This window comes from Etheostoma spectabile, unplaced genomic scaffold, assembly GCF_008692095.1.
Source record: "Etheostoma spectabile isolate EspeVRDwgs_2016 unplaced genomic scaffold, UIUC_Espe_1.0 scaffold00018859, whole genome shotgun sequence".
In the NCBI taxonomy this organism is placed as follows: domain Eukaryota; kingdom Metazoa; phylum Chordata; class Actinopteri; order Perciformes; family Percidae; genus Etheostoma; species Etheostoma spectabile.
Window position 1 is genome coordinate 26,801 of NW_022604524.1, and position 16,380 is coordinate 43,180.

General features: G+C 44.1%; 22 non-coding genes across 22 annotated transcripts; all 22 read right to left on the reverse strand.

Annotated features, from left to right (window-relative positions):
- Window positions 1-365: 365 nt before the first annotated feature.
- On the reverse strand, window positions 366-436 carry trnag-ccc (transfer RNA glycine (anticodon CCC)). Its single transcript has one exon. It is a non-coding gene; the product is annotated as a tRNA-Gly (tRNA).
- A 269-nt stretch (window positions 437-705) lies between these two features.
- On the reverse strand, window positions 706-776 carry trnag-gcc (transfer RNA glycine (anticodon GCC)). Its single transcript has one exon. It is a non-coding gene; the product is annotated as a tRNA-Gly (tRNA).
- Window positions 777-1,046: 270 nt separating this feature from the next.
- On the reverse strand, window positions 1,047-1,117 carry trnag-gcc (transfer RNA glycine (anticodon GCC)). Its single transcript has one exon. It is a non-coding gene; the product is annotated as a tRNA-Gly (tRNA).
- A 270-nt stretch (window positions 1,118-1,387) lies between these two features.
- trnag-ccc (transfer RNA glycine (anticodon CCC)) lies at window positions 1,388-1,458 on the reverse strand. Its single transcript has one exon. It is a non-coding gene; the product is annotated as a tRNA-Gly (tRNA).
- Window positions 1,459-2,069: 611 nt separating this feature from the next.
- trnag-ccc (transfer RNA glycine (anticodon CCC)) lies at window positions 2,070-2,140 on the reverse strand. Its single transcript has one exon. It is a non-coding gene; the product is annotated as a tRNA-Gly (tRNA).
- Window positions 2,141-2,409: 269 nt separating this feature from the next.
- On the reverse strand, window positions 2,410-2,480 carry trnag-gcc (transfer RNA glycine (anticodon GCC)). The gene has a single exon. It is a non-coding gene; the product is annotated as a tRNA-Gly (tRNA).
- Window positions 2,481-3,089: 609 nt separating this feature from the next.
- trnag-ccc (transfer RNA glycine (anticodon CCC)) lies at window positions 3,090-3,160 on the reverse strand. Its single transcript has one exon. It is a non-coding gene; the product is annotated as a tRNA-Gly (tRNA).
- Window positions 3,161-3,430: 270 nt separating this feature from the next.
- On the reverse strand, window positions 3,431-3,501 carry trnag-gcc (transfer RNA glycine (anticodon GCC)). Its single transcript has one exon. It is a non-coding gene; the product is annotated as a tRNA-Gly (tRNA).
- A 270-nt stretch (window positions 3,502-3,771) lies between these two features.
- Window positions 3,772-3,842, reverse strand: trnag-ccc (transfer RNA glycine (anticodon CCC)). Its single transcript has one exon. It is a non-coding gene; the product is annotated as a tRNA-Gly (tRNA).
- A 609-nt stretch (window positions 3,843-4,451) lies between these two features.
- Window positions 4,452-4,522, reverse strand: trnag-ccc (transfer RNA glycine (anticodon CCC)). The gene has a single exon. It is a non-coding gene; the product is annotated as a tRNA-Gly (tRNA).
- Window positions 4,523-4,792: 270 nt separating this feature from the next.
- Window positions 4,793-4,863, reverse strand: trnag-gcc (transfer RNA glycine (anticodon GCC)). Its single transcript has one exon. It is a non-coding gene; the product is annotated as a tRNA-Gly (tRNA).
- Window positions 4,864-5,132: 269 nt separating this feature from the next.
- On the reverse strand, window positions 5,133-5,203 carry trnag-ccc (transfer RNA glycine (anticodon CCC)). Its single transcript has one exon. It is a non-coding gene; the product is annotated as a tRNA-Gly (tRNA).
- A 949-nt stretch (window positions 5,204-6,152) lies between these two features.
- Window positions 6,153-6,223, reverse strand: trnag-gcc (transfer RNA glycine (anticodon GCC)). The gene has a single exon. It is a non-coding gene; the product is annotated as a tRNA-Gly (tRNA).
- Window positions 6,224-6,492: 269 nt separating this feature from the next.
- On the reverse strand, window positions 6,493-6,563 carry trnag-gcc (transfer RNA glycine (anticodon GCC)). Its single transcript has one exon. It is a non-coding gene; the product is annotated as a tRNA-Gly (tRNA).
- Window positions 6,564-6,833: 270 nt separating this feature from the next.
- On the reverse strand, window positions 6,834-6,904 carry trnag-ccc (transfer RNA glycine (anticodon CCC)). The gene has a single exon. It is a non-coding gene; the product is annotated as a tRNA-Gly (tRNA).
- Window positions 6,905-8,732: 1,828 nt separating this feature from the next.
- Window positions 8,733-8,803, reverse strand: trnag-ccc (transfer RNA glycine (anticodon CCC)). The gene has a single exon. It is a non-coding gene; the product is annotated as a tRNA-Gly (tRNA).
- A 932-nt stretch (window positions 8,804-9,735) lies between these two features.
- On the reverse strand, window positions 9,736-9,804 carry trnag-gcc (transfer RNA glycine (anticodon GCC)). The gene has a single exon. It is a non-coding gene; the product is annotated as a tRNA-Gly (tRNA).
- Window positions 9,805-10,729: 925 nt separating this feature from the next.
- trnag-gcc (transfer RNA glycine (anticodon GCC)) lies at window positions 10,730-10,800 on the reverse strand. The gene has a single exon. It is a non-coding gene; the product is annotated as a tRNA-Gly (tRNA).
- A 938-nt stretch (window positions 10,801-11,738) lies between these two features.
- On the reverse strand, window positions 11,739-11,809 carry trnag-ccc (transfer RNA glycine (anticodon CCC)). Its single transcript has one exon. It is a non-coding gene; the product is annotated as a tRNA-Gly (tRNA).
- Window positions 11,810-12,078: 269 nt separating this feature from the next.
- Window positions 12,079-12,149, reverse strand: trnag-gcc (transfer RNA glycine (anticodon GCC)). Its single transcript has one exon. It is a non-coding gene; the product is annotated as a tRNA-Gly (tRNA).
- A 268-nt stretch (window positions 12,150-12,417) lies between these two features.
- trnag-ccc (transfer RNA glycine (anticodon CCC)) lies at window positions 12,418-12,488 on the reverse strand. Its single transcript has one exon. It is a non-coding gene; the product is annotated as a tRNA-Gly (tRNA).
- A 1,284-nt stretch (window positions 12,489-13,772) lies between these two features.
- Window positions 13,773-13,843, reverse strand: trnag-gcc (transfer RNA glycine (anticodon GCC)). Its single transcript has one exon. It is a non-coding gene; the product is annotated as a tRNA-Gly (tRNA).
- Window positions 13,844-16,380: the final 2,537 nt, after the last annotated feature.

Consider the following 16,380-nt stretch of genomic DNA (forward strand, 5'->3'; position numbering starts at 1 on the left):
TTCCGAATAGTGGCAAAGGAAGGCTGCATTTGCCGGTAGTTGGACCCGGGTCTCCCGCGAGGCAGGCGAGAATTCTACCACTGAACCACCAATGCTTGACGTGCCTTCAATTGCCCCACTGAAAAAAATCATTCTGCATGGCCACATTATGTTTTCACAAGTGTCAACATAATGGTAATTTTATCCTCTTTCCATCAAACAGGGATCACAGCCTCTTGGGCTGCCTAGTGCACCAAAAATCAAAATGGAACTAACATGCATGACTGAAATCAAGCAGTTAACATCACCAGAAATGAGCTTTTTGCCTTCACAGAAACATGCCCTTTTTGTGCAGAGACTAGTTTTGAATTGTAATGAAGCAAACATGCATTGGCTGGGAATCGGACCCAGGTCTCCCGCGTGGGAGGCGAGAATTCTACCACTGAACCACCAACGCTGGATAAGGTTCAATTCCACCACCGAAAAAAATCAGTCTGCATGGCCACATTATGTTTTCACAAGTGTCAGAAAAACGGTAATTTTTTCCGTATTCCATCAAACACGGATCACAGTCTCTTGACGTGCCTAGTGCACCAACAATCAAAATTTAGCTAACATGAATGGCTGAAATGTAGAAGTTAACATTACCAGAAATTAGTTGTTTGCCTTCACACAAACATGCCCCTTCTGTGCAAGGACTTTTTCCGAATAGTGATAAAGGAAAGCTGCATTAGCCGGGAATCGGACCCGGGTCTCCCGCGTGGCAGGCGAGAATTCTACCACTGAACCACCAATGCTTGACGTGCCTTAATATGCCCCACTGAAAAAAATCAGTCTGCATGGTCACATTATGTTTTCACAAGTGTCAGAAAAACGGTAATTTTATCCGTATTCCATCAAACACGGATCACAGTCTCTTGACGTGCCTAGTGCACCAACAATCAAAATTTAGCTAACATGAATGGCTGAAATGTAGAAGTTAACATTACCAGAAATTAGTTGTTTGCCTTCACACAAACATGCCCCTTCTGTGCAAGGACATTTTCCGAATAGTGATAAAGGAAAGCTGCATTAGCCGGGAATCGGACCCGGGTCTCCCGCGTGGCAGGCGAGAATTCTACCACTGAACCACCAATGCTTGACGTGCCTTGATATGCCCCACTGAAAAAAATCAGTCTGCATGGCCACATTATGTTTTCACAAGTGTCAACATAATGGTAATTTTATCCTCTTTTCATCAAACAGGGATCACAGCCTCTTGGGCTGCCTAGTGCACCAAAAATCAAAATGGAGCTAACATGCATGACTGAAATCAAGAAGTTAACATCACCAGAAATGAACTGTTTGCCTTCACACATACATGCCCTTTTTGTGCAGAGACTAGTTTCGAATTGTAATAAAGCAAGCATGCATTGGCTGGGAATCGGACCCAGGTCTCCCGCGTGGGAGGCGAGAATTCTACCACTGAACCACCAACGCTGGATAAGATTCAAGTTCCACCACCGAAAAAAATCAGTCTGCATGGCCACATTATGTTTTCACAAGTGTCAGAAAAACGGTAATTTTTTCCGTATCCCTTTAAACACGGATCACAGTCTCTTGACGTGCCTAGTGCACCAACAATTAAAATTTAGCTACAATGAATGGCTGAAATGTAGAACTTAACATTACCAGAAATTAGTTGTTTGCCTTCACACAAAAATGCCCCTTTTGTGCAAGGACTACTTCCGAATAGTGGCAAAGGAAGGCTGCATTTGCCGGTAGTTGGACCCGGGTCTCCCGCGAGGCAGGCGAGAATTCTACCACTGAACCACCAATGCTTGACGTGCCTTGAATTGCCCCACTGAAAAAAATCATTCTGCATGGCCACATTATGTTTTCACAAGTGTCAACATAATGGTAATTTTATCCTCTTTCCATCAAACAGGGATCACAGCCTCTTGGGCTGCCTAGTGCACCAAAAATCAAAATGGAACTAACATGCATGACTGAAATCAAGCAGTTAACATCACCAGAAATGAGCTTTTTGCCTTCACACAAACATGCACTTTTTGTGCAGAGACTAGTTTTGAATTGTAATGAAGCAAACATGCATTGGCTGGGAATCGGACCCAGGTCTCCCGCGTGGGAGGCGAGAATTCTACCACTGAACCACCAATGCTTGACGTGCCTTAATATGCCCCACTGAAAAAAATCAGTCTGCATGGTCACATTATGTTTTCACAAGTGTCAAAAAAACGGTAATTTTATCCGTATTCCATCAAACACGGATCACAGTCTCTTGACGTGCCTAGTGCACCAACAATCAAAATTAGCTAACATGAATGGCTGAAATGTAGAAGTTAACATTACCAGAAATTAGTTGTTTGCCTTCACACAAACATGCCCCTTCTGTGCAAGGACATTTTCCGAATAGTGATAAAGGAAAGCTGCATTAGCCGGGAATCGGACCCGGGTCTCCCGCGTGGCAGGCGAGAATTCTACCACTGAACCACCAACGCTGGATAAGATTCAAGTTCCACCACCGAAAAAAATCAGTCTGCATGGCCACATTATGTTTTCACAAGTGTCAGAAAAACGGTAATTTTTCCGTATCCCTTTAAACACGGATCACAGTCTCTTGACGTGCCTAGTGCACCAACAATTAAAATTTAGCTACAATGAATGGCTGAAATGTAGAACTTAACATTACCAGAAATTAGTTGTTTGCCTTCACACAAAAATGCCCTTTTGTGCAAGGACTACTTCCGAATAGTGGCAAAGGAAGGCTGCATTTGCCGGTAGTTGGACCCGGGTCTCCCGCGAGGCAGGCGAGAATTCTACCACTGAACCACCAATGCTTGACGTGCCTTCAATTGCCCCACTGAAAAAAATCATTCTGCATGGCCACATTATGTTTTCACAAGTGTCAACATAATGGTAATTTTATCCTCTTTCCATCAAACAGGGATCACAGCCTCTTGGGCTCCCTAGTGCACCAAAAATCAAAATGGAACTAACATGCATGACTGAAATCAAGCAGTTAACATCACCAGAAATGAGCTTTTTGCCTTCACAGAAACATGCCCTTTTTGTGCAGAGACTAGTTTTGAATTGTAATGAAGCAAACATGCATTGGCTGGGAATCGGACCCAGGTCTCCCGCGTGGGAGGCGAGAATTCTACCACTGAACCACCAACGCTGGATAAGGTTCAAGTTCCACCACCGAAAAAAATCAGTCTGCATGGCCACATTATGTTTTCACAAGTGTCAGAAAAACGGTAATTTTTTCCGTATTCCATCAAACACGGATCACAGTCTCTTGACGTGCCTAGTGCACCAACAATCAAAATTTAGCTAACATGAATGGCTGAAATGTAGAAGTTAACATTACCAGAAATTAGTTGTTTGCCTTCACACAAACATGCCCCTTCTGTGCAAGGACATTTTCCGAATAGTGATAAAGGAAAGCTGCATTAGCCGGGAATCGGACCCGGGTCTCCCGCGTGGCAGGCGAGAATTCTACCACTGAACCACCAATGCTTGACGTGCCTTGATATGCCCCACTGAAAAAAATCAGTCTGCATGGCCACATTATGTTTTCACAAGTGTCAACATAATGGTAATTTTATCCTCTTTCCATCAAACAGGGATCACAGCCTCTTGGGCTGCCTAGTGCACCAAAAATCAAAATGGAGCTAACATGCATGACTGAAATCAAGAAGTTAACATCACCAGAAATGAACTGTTTGCCTTCACACATACATGCCCTTTTTGTGCAGAGACTAGTTTCGAATTGTAATAAAGCAAGCATGCATTGGCTGGGAATCGGACCCAGGTCTCCCGCGTGGGAGGCGAGAATTCTACCACTGAACCACCAACGCTGGATAAGATTCAAGTTCCACCACCGAAAAAAATCAGTCTGCATGGCCACATTATGTTTTCACAAGTGTCAGAAAAACGGTAATTTTTCCGTATCCCTTTAAACACGGATCACAGTCTCTTGACGTGCCTAGTGCACCAACAATTAAAATGTAGCTACAATGAATGGCTGAAATGTAGAACTTAACATTACCAGAAATTAGTTGTTTGCCTTCACACAAAAATGCCCCTTTTGTGCAAGGACTACTTCCGAATAGTGGCAAAGGAAGGCTGCATTTGCCGGTAGTTGGACCCGGGTCTCCCGCGAGGCAGGCGAGAATTCTACCACTGAACCACCAATGCTTGACGTGCCTTGAATTGCCCCACTGAAAAAAATCATTCTGCATGGCCACATTATGTTTTCACAAGTGTCAACATAATGGTAATTTTATCCTCTTTCCATCAAACAGGGATCACAGCCTCTTGGGCTGCCTAGTGCACCAAAAATCAAAATGGAACTAACATGCATGACTGAAATCAAGCAGTTAACATCACCAGAAATGAGCTTTTTGCCTTCACACAAACATGCCTTTTTGTGCAGAGACTAGTTTTGAATTGTAATGAAGCAAACATGCATTGGCTGGGAATCGGACCCAGGTCTCCCGCGTGGGAGGCGAGAATTCTACCACTGAACCACCAATGCTTGACGTGCCTTAATATGCCCCACTGAAAAAAATCAGTCTGCATGGTCACATTATGTTTTCACAAGTGTCAAAAAAACGGTAATTTTATCCGTATTCCATCAAACACGGATCACAGTCTCTTGACGTGCCTAGTGCACCAACAATCAAAATTTAGCTAACATGAATGGCTGAAATGTAGAAGTTAACATTACCAGAAATTAGTTGTTTGCCTTCACACAAACATGCCCCTTCTGTGCAAGGACATTTTCCGAATAGTGATAAAGGAAAGCTGCATTAGCCGGGAATCGGACCCGGGTCTCCCGCGTGGCAGGCGAGAATTCTACCACTGAACCACCAATGCTTGACGTGCCTTGATATGCCCCACTGAAAAAAATCAGTCTGCATGGCCACATTATGTTTTCACAAGTGTCAACATAATGGTAATTTTATCCTCTTTTCATCAAACAGGGATCACAGCCTCTTGGGCTGCCTAGTGCACCAAAAATCAAAATGGAGCTAACATGCATGACTGAAATCAAGAAGTTAACATCACCAGAAATGAACTGTTTGCCTTCACACATACATGCCCTTTTGTGCAGAGACTAGTTTCAAATTGTAATAAAGCAAGCATGCATTGGCTGGGAATCGGACCCAGGTCTCCCGCGTGGGAGGCGAGAATTCTACCACTGAACCACCAATGCTTGACGTGCCTTAATATGCCCCACTGAAAAAAATCAGTCTGCATGGTCACATTATGTTTTCACAAGTGTCAAAAAACGGTAATTTTATCCGTATTCCATCAAACACGGATCACAGTCTCTTGACGTGCCTAGTGCACCAACAATCAAAATTAGCTAACATGAATGGCTGAAATGTAGAAGTTAACATTACCAGAAATTAGTTGTTTGCCTTCACACAAACATGCCCCTTCTGTGCAAGGACTACTTCCGAATAGTGGCAAAGGAAGGCTGCATTTGCCGGTAGTTGGACCCAGGTCTCCCGCGAGGCAGGCGAGAATTCTACCACTGAACCACCAATGCTTGACGTGCCTTCAATTGCCCCACTGAAAAAAATCATTCTGCATGGCCACATTTGTTTTCACAAGTGTCAACATAATGGTAATTTTATCCTCTTTCCATCAAACAGGGATCACAGCCTCTTGGGCTGCCTAGTGCACCAAAAATCAAAATGGAACTAACATGCATGACTGAAATCAAGCAGTTAACATCACCAGAAATGAGCTTTTTGCCTTCACACAAACATGCCCTTTTTGTGCAGAGACTAGTTTTGAATTGTAATGAAGCAAACATGCATTGGCTGGGAATCGGACCCAGGTCTCCAGCGTGGGAGGCGAGAATTCTACCACTGAACCACCAACGCTGGATAAGGTTCAAGTTCCACCACCGAAAAAAATCAGTCTGCATGGCCACATTATGTTTTCACAAGTGTCAGAAAAACGGTAATTTTTTCCGTTTTCCATCAAACACGGATCACAGTCTCTTGACGTGCCTAGTGCACCAACAATCAAAATTTAGCTAACATGAATGGCTGAAATGTAGAAGTTAACATTACCAGAAATTAGTTGTTTACCTTCACACAAACATGCCCCTTCTGTGCAAGGACTTTTTCCGAATAGTGATAAAGGAAAGCTGCATTAGCCAGGAATCGGACCCGGGTCTCCCGCGTGGCAGGCGAGAATTCTACCACTGAACCACCAATGCTTGACGTGCCTTAATATGCCCCACTGAAAAAATCAGTCTGCATGGTCACATTATGTTTTCACAAGTGTCAGAAAAACGGTAATTTTATCCGTATTCCATCAAACACGGATCACAGTCTCTTGACGTGCCTAGTGCACCAACAATCAAAATTTAGCTAACATGAATGGCTGAAATGTAGAAGTTAACATTACCAGAAATTAGTTGTTTGCCTTCACACAAACATGCCCCTTCTGTGCAAGGACATTTTCCGAATAGTGATAAAGGAAAGCTGCATTAGCCGGGAATCGGACCCGGGTCTCCCGCGTGGCAGGCGAGAATTCTACCACTGAACCACCAATGCTTGAAGTGCCTTGATATGCCCCACTGAAAAAAATCAGTCTGCATGGCCACATTATGTTTTCACAAGTGTCAACATAATGGTAATTTTATCCTCTTTTCATCAAACAGGGATCACAGCCTCTTGGGCTGCCTAGTGCACCAAAAATCAAAATGGAGCTAACATGCATGACTGAAATCAAGCAGTTAACATCACCAGAAATGAGCTTTTTGCCTTCACACAAACATGCCCTTTTTGTGCAGAGACTAGTTTTGAATTGTAATGAAGCAAACATGCATTGGCTGGGAATCGGACCCAGGTCTCCCGCGTGGGAGGCGAGAATTCTACCACTGAACCACCAACGCTGGATAAGGTTCAAGTTCCACCACCGAAAAAAATCAGTCTGCATGGCCACATTATGTTTTCACAAGTGTCAGAAAAACGGTAATTTTTTCCGTATCCCTTTAAACACGGATCACAGTCTCTTAGACTTAGACTTAGACTTAGACTTAGACTTAGCTTTATTAATCCCTTTGGGATGACTCCCGCAAGGAAATTAAAGTTACCAGCATCCGATACAGCATATGAAGGAGAAAAAAAAGAATACAATAAACACAAGTAATACAATGATGCACAGGACAACACCAGTACATGTGGTTACATGAAGGGATTATTTGAGGTGACTGGGGTGGGGGGGTGAAGAAACAAACAAAAGAAGGTCCCCGAGGCAGTCAGTTTGTGGAGGGGGGTAAGGATAGGGACGGGGTGTTATGTGAGTATTGTGTGTGTGTGTGTGTGTGTGTGTGTCTGTGTGTGGTGTGTGTGTGTGTGTGTGTGATAAGGTGTGAGGCGGCAGACTGTCTGTGTTGTTGTTACAGAGAGTTCAGTTCAGTTTGGCCTTGTCCTTGGGAGAAAAGACAGAACAGGAGGAGAGGCCAGCTGCAGGTTGTTTTCCGAACGGGTGAAGGGGGGGGTGGGGGGTGCAAAAAAGGACAGTTAGTTTAAATCCAATTTAGGTCGATTCGGTGGTGTTTGTCCGAATCTGTGTCCATCAATTCTCTCATCCTCAGCGTCATCCATGCATCCAATTTATGTATTGTTTTGACAGTTCCCCTAATCTTCATTGTCAGTCCGTGGTTGCACAAAGCAGGTCCACTGACTGAGCCCCGATGGCATCCATCCATCTCTGCGCTTCCACAGCCCGGTCTGAGATGTTATGAGACAGTTCACCGGTCTATCAGCCCTCGATGTAAAACCTTCCCTCCTCGTCCAATACATTCAAACCCTTTTTAATGCCCCAGACAGCATTGAGGCCAAATTAGTGGCTGTTGCCTACCAGTTTACGATGATTCAGGAGATCCACGTCCCTAAAACATCCCAGCAGAATTCCAATTATCCACAAATCTTCAACAGCTCCCACGTGCAGAACATCAAAGCAGGGACCAGTCGCCAAGTCTCCCAAAGAATGCGAGCGTAGCCCGCAGCGTATGTTCAACCCGGGTGAGAGCTTGTGGTGGAGAAAAACTTTCCAATAGCGCTGAGTGGACGCCTGATAAATTCAATTTCGGAAAGTTCCAAAGAAAACAGCAGGCAGGCTGGAGAGAGAAAGAAAGCTCCACACAACAAGTAGACAAAAATAGGAGATAGTAGGGGAGAGTGAGGAGAGAGAATTTTACTCGAGTATGTAAAAAAGAGATAGAAAACCTCTGACGTGCCTAGTGCACCAACAATAAAATTAGCTACAATGAATGGCTGAAATGTAGAACTTAACATTACCAGAAATTAGTTGTTTGCCTTCACACAAAAATGCCCCTTTTGTGCAAGGACTACTTCCGAAAAGTGGCAAAGGAAGGCTGCATTTACCGGTAGTTGGACCCGGGTCTCCCGCGAGGCAGGCGAGAATTCTACCACTGAACACCAATGCTTGAGTGCCTTGAATGCCCCACTGAAAAAAATCATTCTGCATGGCCACATTATGTTTTCACAAGTGTCAACATAATGGTAATTTTATCCTCTTTCCATCAAACACAGGATCACAGCCTCTTGGGCTGCCTAGTGCACCAAAAATCAAAATGGAACTAACATGCATGACTGAAATCAAGCAGTTAACATCACCAGAAATGAGCTTTTTGCCTTCACACAAATGCCCTTTTTGTGCAGAGACTAGTTTTGAATTGTAATGAAAGCAAAACATGCATTGGCTGGGAATCGGACCCAGGTCTCCCGCGTGGGAGGCGAGAATTCTACCACTGAACCACCAACGCTGATAAGGTTCAAGTTCCACACCGAAAAAAATCAGTCTGCATGGCCACATTATGTTTTCACAAGTGTCAACATAATGGTAATTTTATCCTCTTCCATCAAACAGGGATCACAGCCTCTTGGGCTGCCTAGTGCACCAAAATCAAAATGGAGCTACATGCATGACTGAAATCTAGAAGTTAACATCACCAGAAATGAGCTTTTGCCTTCACACAACCATGCCCTTTTTGTGCAGAGACAGTTTTGAATGTAATAAAGCAAACATGCATTGGCTGGGAATCTACCCAGGTCTCCCGCGTGGGAGGCGAGAATTCTACCACTGAACCACCAATGCTTGACGTGCCTTGATATGCCCCACTGAAAAAAATCAGTCTGCATGGCCACATTATGTTTTCACAAGTGTCAGACATAATGGTAATTTTATCATTTTCATCAAACAAGGATCACAGCTCTTGGGCTGCCTAGTGCACCAAAAATCAAAATGGAGCTAACATGCATGACGAAATCAAGAAGTTAACATCACCAGAAATGAACTGTTTGCCTTCACACATACATGCCCTTTTGTGCAGAGACTAGTTTCTATTGTAATAAAGCAAACATGCATTGGCTGGGAATCGGACCCAGGTCTCCCGCGTGGGAGGCGAGAATTCTACCACTGAACCACCAACGCTGGATGCGGTTCAAGTGTCCACCACCGAAAAAATCAGTCTGCATGGCCACATTATGTTTTCACAAGTGTCAGAAAACGGTAATTTTTTCCGTATTCCATCAAAACGGATCACAGTCTCTTGACGTGCCTAGTGCACCAACAATCAAAATTTAGCTAACATGAATGGCTGAAATGTAGAAGTTAACATTACCAGAAATTAGTGTTTGCCTTCACACAACATGCCCCTTCTGTGCAAGGATTTTCCGAATAGTGATAAAGGAAAGCTGCATTAGCCGGGAATCGGACCCGGGTCTCCCGCGTGGCAGGCGAGATTCTACCACTGAACACCAATGCTGGATAAGCTTGAATTCCACCACGAAAAAAATCAGTCTGCATGGCCACATTATGTTTTCCAAGTGTCAGAAAAACGGTAATTTTTTCCGTATCCATCAAACAGGATCACAGCCTCTTGACGTGCCTAGTGCACCAACAATTAAAATTAGCTACATGAATGACTGAAATGTAGAAGTTAACATTACCAGAAATTAGTTGTTTGCCTTCACACAAACAATGCCCTTTTGTGCCAGGACTACTTCCGAATAGTGGCAAAGGAAAGCTGCATTGCCTGGGTGGACCAGGTCTCCCGCGTGGCAGGCGAGAATTCTACCACTGAACACCAATGCTTGACGTGCCTTAATATGCCCCACTGAAAAAAATCAGTCTGCATGGCCACATTATGTTTTCAAGTGTCAACATAATGGTAATTTATCCCTTTCCATCAAACAGGGATCACAGCTCTTGGGCTGCCTAGTGCACCAAAATCAAAATGGAGCTAACATGCATGACTGAAATCAAGAAGTTAACATCACAGAAATGAGCTGTTTGCCTTCACACATACATGCCCTTTTGTGCAGAGACTAGTTTTGAATTGTAATAAAGCAAATGCATTGGCTGGGAATCGGACCCAGGTCTCCCGCGGGGAGGCGAGAATTCTACCACTGAACCACCAATGCTGGATAAGGTCAAGTTCCACCACCGAAAAAAATCAGTCTGCATGGCCACATTATGTTTTCACAAGTGTCAAAAAAACGGTAATTTTATCCGTATTCCATCAAACACGGATCACAGTCTTGACGTGCCTAGTGCACCAACAATCAAAATTTAGCTAACATGAATGGCTGAAATGTAGAAGTTAACATTACCAGAAATTAGTTGTTTGCCTTCACACAAACATGCCCCTTCTGTGCAAGGACTTTTCCGAATAGTGATAAAGGAAAGCTGCATTAGCCGGGAATCGGACCCGGGTCTCCCGCGTGGCAGGCGAGAATTCTACCACTGAACCACCAATGCTTGACGTGCCTTGATATGGCCCCACTGAAAAAATCAGTCTGCATGGCCACATTATGTTTTCACAAGTGTCAACATAATGGTAATTTTATCCTCTTTCCATCAAACAGGGATCACAGCCTCTTGGGCTGCCTAGTGCACCAAAATCAAAATGGAGCTAACATGCATGACTGAAATCAAGAAGTTAACATCACCAGAAATGACTGTTTGCCTTCACACAACATGCCCTTTTTGTGCAGAGACTAGTTTCGAATTGTAATAAAGCAAGCATGCATTGGCTGGGAATCGGACCCAGGTCTCCCGCGTGGGAGGCGAGAATTCTACCACTGAACCACCAACGCTGGATAAGATTCAAGTTCCACCACCGAAAAAATCAGTCTGCATGGCCACATTATGTTTTCACAAGTGTCAAAAACGGTAATTTTTTCCTCTCCCTTTAACACGGATCACAGCCTCTTGACGTGCCTAGTGCACCAACAATCAAAATGTAGCTACAATGAATGGCTGAAATGTAGAAGTTAACATTACCAGAAATTAGTTGTTGCCTTCACACAAAATGCCCTTTTGTGCAGAGACTACTTCCGAATAGTGGCAAAGGAAGGCTGCATTTGCCTGGTAGTTGGACCCGGGTCTCCGCGTGGCAGGCGAGAATTCTACCACTGAACCACCAATGCTTGACGTGCCTTGAATTGCCCACTGAAAAAAATCATTCTGCATGGCCACATTATGTTTTCACAAGTGTCAACATAATGGTAATTTTATCCTCTTTCCATCAAACAGGGATCACAGCCTCTTGGGCTGCCTAGTGCACCAAAAATCAAAATGGAGCTAACATGCATGACTGAAATCAAGAGTTAACATCACCAGAAATGAGCTTTTGCCTTCACACAAACATGCCCTTTTGTGCAGAGACTAGTTTCGAATTGTAATAAAGCAAAACATGCATTGGCTGGGAATCGGACCCAGGTCTCCCGCGTGGGAGGCGAGAATTCTACCACTGAACCACCAATGCTTGACGTGCCTTAATTGCACCACTGAAAAAAAATCAGTCTGCATGGTCACATTATGTTTTCACAAGTGTCAAAAAACGGTAATTTTATCCGTATTCCATCAAACACGGATCACAGTCTCTTGACGTGCCTAGTGCACCAACAATCAAAATTTAGCTAACATGAATGGCTGAAATGTAGAAGTTAACATTACCAGAAATTAGTTGTTTGCCTTCACACAAACATGCCCCTTCTGTGCAAGGACATTTTCCGAATAGTGATAAAGGAAAGCTGCATTAGCCGGGAATCGGACCCGGGTCTCCCGCGTGGCAGGCGAGAATTCTACCACTGAACCACCAATGCTTGACGTGCCTTGATATGCCCCACTGAAAAAATCAGTCTGCATGGCCACATTATGTTTTCACAAGTGTCAACATAATGGTAATTTTATCCTCTTTCATCAAACAGGGATCACAGCCTCTTGGGCTGCCTAGTGCACCAAAAATCAAAATGGAGCTAACATGCATGACTGAAATCAAGAAGTTAACATCACCAGAAATGAACTGTTTGCCTTCACACATACATGCCCTTTTTGTGCAGAGACTAGTTTCAAATTGTAATAAAGCAAGCATGCATTGGCTGGGAATCGGACCCAGGTCTCCCGCGTGGGAGGCGAGAATTCTACCACTGAACCACCAATGCTTGACGTGCCTTATGCCCCACTGAAAAAATCAGTCTGCATGGTCACATTATGTTTTCACAAGTGTCAAAAAAACGGTAATTTTATCCGTATTCCATCAAACACGGATCACAGTCTCTTGACGTGCCTAGTGCACCAACAATCAAAATTTAGCTAACATGAATGGCTGAAATGTAGAAGTTAACATTACCAGAAATTAGTTGTTTGCCTTCACACAAACATGCCCTTTCTGTGCAAGGACTACTTCCGAATAGTGGCAAAGGAAGCTGCATTTGCCGGTAGTTGGACCCAGGTCTCTCGCGAGGCAGGCGAGAATTCTACCACTGAACCACCAATGCTTGACGTGCCTTCAATTGCCCCACTGAAAAAAATCATTCTGCATGGCCACATTTGTTTTCACAAGTGTCAACATAATGGTAATTTTATCCTCTTTCCATCAAACAGGGATCACAGCCTCTTGGGCTGCCTAGTGCACCAAAAATCAAAATGGAACTAACATGCATGACTGAAATCAAGCAGTTAACATCACCAGAAATGAGCTTTTTGCCTTCACAGAAACATGCCCTTTTGTGCAGAGACTAGTTTTGAATTGTAATGAAGCAAACATGCATTGGCTGGGAATCGGACCCAGGTCTCCCGCGTGGGAGGCGAGAATTCTACCACTGAACCACCAACGCTGGATAAGGTTCAAGTTCCACCACCGAAAAAAATCAGTCTGCATGGCCACATTATGTTTTCACAAGTGTCAGAAAAACGGTAATTTTTTTCCGTATTCCATCAAACACGGATCACAGTCTCTTGACGTGCCTAGTGCACCAACAATCAAATTTAGCTAACATGAATGGCTGAAATGTAGAAGTTAACATTACCAGAAATTAGTTGTTTGCCTTCACACAAACATGCCCCTTCTGTGCAAGGACTTTTTCCGAATAGTGATAAAGGAAAGCTGCATTAGCCGGAATCGGACCCGGGTCTCCCGCGTGGCAGGCGAGAATTCTACCACTGAACCACCAATGCTTGACGTGCCTTAATATGCCCCACTGAAAAAAATCAGTCTGCATGGTCACATTATGTTTTCACAAGTGTCAGAAAACGGTAATTTTATCCGTATTCCATCAAACACGGATCACAGTCTCTTGACGTGCCTAGTGCACCAACAATCAAAATTTAGCTAACATGAATGGCTGAAATGTAGAAGTTAACATTACCAGAAATTAGTTGTTTGCCTTCACACAAACATGCCCCTTCTGTGCAAGGACATTTTCCGAATAGTGATAAAGGAAAGCTGCATTAGCCGGGAATCGGACCCGGGTCTCCCGCGTGGCAGGCGAGAATTCTACCACTGAACCACCAATGCTTGAAGTGCCTTGATATGCCCCACTGAAAAAAATCAGTCTGCATGGCCACATTATGTTTTCACAAGTGTCAACATAATGGTAATTTTATCCTCTTTTCATCAAACAGGGATCACAGCCTCTTGGGCTGCCTAGTGCACCAAAAATCAAAATGGAGCTAACATGCATGACTGAAATCAAGCAGTTAACATCACCAGAAATGAGCTTTTTGCCTTCACACAAACATGCCCTTTTTGTGCAGAGACTAGTTTTGAATTGTAATGAAGCAAACATGCATTGGCTGGGAATCGGACCCAGGTCTCCCGCGTGGGAGGCGAGAATTCTACCACTGAACCACCAACGCTGGATAAGGTTCAAGTTCCACCACCGAAAAAAATCAGTCTGCATGGCCACATTATGTTTTCACAAGTGTCAGAAAAACGGTAATTTTTTCCGTATCCCTTTAAACACGGATCACAGTCTCTTAGACTTAGACTTAGACTTAGACTTAGACTTAGCTTTATTAATCCCTTTGGGATGACTCCCGCAAGGAAATTAAAGTTACCAGCATCCGATACAGCATATGAAGGAGAAAAAATAAGAATACAATAAACACAAAGTAATACAATGATGCACAGGACAACACACAGTACATGTGGTTACATGAAGGGATTATTTGAGGTGACTGGGGTGGGGGGGTGAAGAAACACAAAAAGAAGGTCCCCGAGGCAGTCAGTTTGGAGGGGGGTAAGGATAGGGACGGGGTGTGTATGTGAGTATGTGTGTGTGTGTGTGTGGTGTGTGTGTGTGTGTGTGTGTGTGTGTGTGTGTGTGTGATAAGGTGTGAGGCGGCAGACTGTCTGTGTTGTTGTTACAGAGAGTTCAGTTCAGTTTGGCCTTGTCCTTGGGAGAAAAGACAGCACAGGAGGAGAGGCCAGCTGCAGGTTGTTTTCCCGAACGGGTGAAGGGGTGGGGGGTGGGGGGGTGCAAAAAAGGACAGTTAGTTTAAATCCAATTTAGGTCGATTCGGTGGTGTTTGTCCGAATCTGTGTCCATCAAATTCTCTCATCCTCAGCGTCATCATGCATCCAATTATGTATTGTTTTTGACAGTTCCCCTATCTTCATTGTCAGTCCGGTGGTTGCACAAAGCAGGTCCACTGACTGAGCCCCGATGGCATCCATCCATCTCTGCGCTTCCACAGCCCGGTCTGAGATGTTATGAGACAGTTCACCGGTCTGATCAGCCCTCTGATGTAAAACCTTCAGCTCCTCGTCCAATACATTCAAACCCTTTTTTAATTCCCCAGACAGCATTGAGGCAAATTTAGTGGCTGCTGCCCTACCAATTTCACGATGATTCAGGAAGATTCCAAGTCCCATAAAACCTCCCAGCAGAATTCCAATTATCCACAAATCTTCTACAGCTCCCACGTTCAGAACATCCAAGCAGACCGCTCGCCAATTCTCCCAAGAATCGCGAGCGTAGCCCGCAGCGTATGTTCCACCCGGTGAAGCGCACTTGGGTGAGAAAAACTTTCCAATAGCGCTGAGTGACCGCATGATCAATTCCATTTCGAAAGTTTCCCAAGAAAACAGCAGGCAGGTGGGAGAGAGAAAGAAAGTCTCCACACAACAAAGTAGACAAAAATAGGAGATAGTAGGGGAGAGTAGGAGAGAGACTGCACTCGAGTATGTAAAAAAGAGCTAGAAAACCCTTGACGTGCCTAGTGCACCAACAATTAAAATTTAGCTACAATGAATGGCTGAAATGTAGAACTTAACATTACCAGAAATTAGTTGTTTGCCTTCACACAAAAATGCCCCTTTTGTGCAAGGACTACTTCCGAATAGTGGCAAAGGAAGGCTGCATTTACCGGTAGTTGGACCCGGGTCTCCCGCGAGGCAGGCGAGAATTCTACCAATGAACCACCAATGCTTGACGTGCCTTGAATTGCCCCACTGAAAAAAATCATTCTGCATGGCCACATTATGTTTTCACAAGTGTCAACATAATGGTAATTTTATCCTCTTTCCATCAAACAGGGATCACAGCCTCTTGGGCTGCCTAGTGCACCAAAAATCAAAATGGAACTAACATGCATGACTGAAATCAAGCAGTTAACATCACCAGAAATGAGCTTTTTGCCTTCACACAAACATGCCCTTTTTGTGCAGAGACTAGTTTTGAATTGTAATGAAGCAAACATGCATTGGCTGGGAATCGGACCCAGGTCTCCCGCGTGGGAGGCGAGAATTCTACCACTGAACCACCAACGCTGGATAAGGTTCAAGTTCCACCACCGAAAAAAATCAGTCTGCATGGCCACATTATGTTTTCACAAGTGTCAACATAATGGTAATTTTATCCTCTTTCCATCAAACAGGGATCACAGCCTCTTGGGCTGCCTAGTGCACCAAAAATCAAAATGGAGCTACAATGCATGACTGAAATCTAGAAGTTAACATCACCAGAAATGAGCTTTTTGCCTTCACACAACCATGCCCTTTTTGTGCAGAGACTAGTTTTGAATTGTAATAAAGCAAACATGCATTGGCTG